This window comes from Neoarius graeffei, chromosome 20, assembly GCF_027579695.1.
Source record: "Neoarius graeffei isolate fNeoGra1 chromosome 20, fNeoGra1.pri, whole genome shotgun sequence".
Classification (NCBI taxonomy): Eukaryota; Metazoa; Chordata; class Actinopteri; order Siluriformes; family Ariidae; genus Neoarius; species Neoarius graeffei.
The window spans coordinates 51587732-51590619 of record NC_083588.1 but is presented as its reverse complement, the minus strand read 5'-3'; the positions used below and the strand labels follow the sequence as shown (position 1 = coordinate 51590619).

At 45.1% G+C, this 2888-nt stretch overlaps 1 pseudogene; it reads right to left on the bottom strand.

The window, feature by feature from the left end:
- Positions 1-1168: 1168 nt before the first annotated feature.
- Positions 1169-2596, bottom strand: LOC132869315 (gap junction gamma-1 protein-like; annotated as a pseudogene).
- Positions 2597-2888: the final 292 nt, after the last annotated feature.

The window sequence follows — 2888 nt, the reverse complement described above, 5'->3', positions numbered from 1 at the left end:
TTAGCCACACAGAGATTTTTTGTTAGTATTAGAGTAACTGACTGGTTATAGTCGGTTACACACACTCGCCCCAGTATTTTTCACTCAGACTTAAGTATTCATTTCTCTGTATAATTTACTTAGTTACTTTTAAAATCAAAATCGACAACTACACACAACAGAGCTATCTGGCAGTCTGCAGCTAATCCCTTGCAAAATCCTTTGCCCTGTTGCTTTTTTGGTGTGTCTGGCGAAGGTTTGACTGAGCTCAAGTCCCAGCTCTAATAGTAACGGTTCGTCACTGGTAGGACGTTAGCACTGACCTGTACTCTGGCCTGTCATGAGTCAATAAGCAAGAAAAAGAGCTGACACATGTAGGGTAAAAGAGTTCTTTGAATGCGTATGTACGTGGTCGGTATTTTTAAACAAGCTCCATCCTCCATTCTGGAAGGAAAAAAAAACCACAGTGTGACATCATTGTGGTGCAATGTCACAGTGTTAGAAATCATTGTGAAATTTGGCATTGCAATCTCATTAAGGATGTACAGATCTGATACTAATTATTGACCCAAAATGCTTGATTAGTACTGGATCAGATCTATTTTCTGATTCAGTCCACTGAAGGAACACGACACAGGACACTCTCATATATTGACCTAAAGCGTGTCACCACAACACCTTGGATGGTTCGCATAACTTGGCATTGCGTAGCAGCTGATATCCCAAGCCCTGATATTACATGGCAAATTGAAAGTATGGGATCAGGGCATCTATAGATGTTATAGTCCCAAGTTTGAAGATATATTTTGGTTTGGAATTACCCTGCCAAATCCCAGAAAGACTCAGGAGCTTCTCACACCAGTGACAAAGTCCTTTTATCAAATAAATTAAAAAAAAAAAAAAAGGGGGAAAAATGGCCAAGTGCTGATATAGAAATGAATTCACTTAGTTGAAACAAGAGGAAGACCAGAAGATCAGTCAGAAGTATACTTTCACTCTTCCAGAATTCCCTGGATCATAAGGCACAGAAGATGTTAAAAAACCCTACAACATGCTATGCCAGCAACAGTATACAGTATACAACTATACAGTGTATATGGTCTACCTAAAAACCGTATTATCTGTGCATGTGTGTGTGTGTGTGTGTGTGTGTGTAAGTAAACGGCCAAGGATTTGTCTAGAGATAGTGTCAGATCCATACAGATGGTTTGCCTTCCCCAGATTTGCTACTGCTGCTGCTCCCAGCACTGCCTGCTTTGCCATGTTTCAACCGATGTTTCCTCTCTTTCTGAGGAACAGTGGGGATGTTACTTTGTGGCTTATCATCATTATTGTGGTTGACATGCATCTCATTATGGCTATTGCTGGCATTGTGTTGGAGGGCATAAGCCTGAATAGCTGCCTCTAGCTGGACAGTGTCTTCACTGATTGGTGGTGGCCGAGCATCACTTGCTGAAGGGAAGTTGTCCTCATTAGATCCAAACTGCTGCTGCTCCTCTTGTGCGATGTTGGCACGGTTCTGCTTGCATGCCATCTTGGCATTGCTTAGGTCTGTGTAAGGCAGGGCTTCAGGCTTCATCACTATGTTATAGCCTGGTGGTGGAGATGGTGTGCTCCAGGAGAATGGATAACCAACGTAGTCTGCTTCTCTGACTCTGTTCCCGACATCATCCGCCATTTCTCCTTCACTCAGTGCAGGCCCGCTTACTCTGTCAGACATGGCCCCGGCCCCCAGCAGGCCCAGTTGGTATTCCTCTTCATCTGTGGCAGTATGACGTTTTTGCAGTGCATCTCTAATGGTGCCCACTCCAAGGTGAATTATTTCCCACACATTGAGTAACAGGCAGAGGCAGCTGACGCCATATATAATGCGCAAGAAGATGGTCTTCTCTGTGGGGCGTGAAACAAAGCAGTCCACACTGTGTAGGCAAGGCTCGCCTGTACACATGAAAATGGGTGCCACATGAAAACCGTACAGCAGATATTGACCAGCTAGGAAGGCCGCTTCCAGAACTGAATGTGTCAGTAGCTGCAGTACATACACTCGCATCAGGCCATCATCCCGAATGCGCCGCCGTCCATCATGCCGCTCTTTGGGCTTGGGGCGCGGTGGAACAAGCTCCCGTTGAGTGTTATCTATCTCAGGCACCTCATAGATCATTGGGTCATCCTCTCTCTCCTCCCCTGAATTCTCGTGCCCTGCCCGATGTTGACGTGCCCCAAAGTAAAGCTTCCTTGGCCTTCAATGCGTGTACCCACCTTCTGCTCCACCCCCTACTGAATCTCCATCCCCAGTCCCTGGCACCTCCTTGGTGTGGGAGATCTTATTGGCTGCATAACCCATGTAAAGGAGTGATGGCATGGCAGAGAAGATGATCTGGAAGACCCAGAACTGGACATACGAGAGCGGTGCAAAAGCATCATAGCAGACATTTTCACAACCAGGCTGGCCTGAGTTGCACACAAACTTGCTCTGCTCATCATAGTAGATGGACTCTCCGCCCACTGCCGTAAGCACAATGCGGAATACGACCAATGTTGTGAGCCAGAGTTTCCCCACTGGTGTGAAATGGTTTTGAATCTCCTCCAGCAGACGCGTCAAGAAGCTCCAGCTCATGGTGTCGGACGACAGTGTCCCAGATGGCAAAGTTCACAGACTCTACAAAAGACAAAGTGGAAAGTGAATGAACGAGAGTGCATCTTAAGTTAAACATAGCATTTGAATACATTTCTGAAGGATCAAGATATAGTGTCACAGTGTTAATGACATTGAAAGCAACAGTTCGGTCATGCTACAAGACATGGCATGACATTAATTTGCAATTTGTTTACTTAAATATGTCATAGATTATGAGTTATAGTGCGTGTATTACAATCAACATCAGAAGTGCCTGAAAGTTTGAAATGTT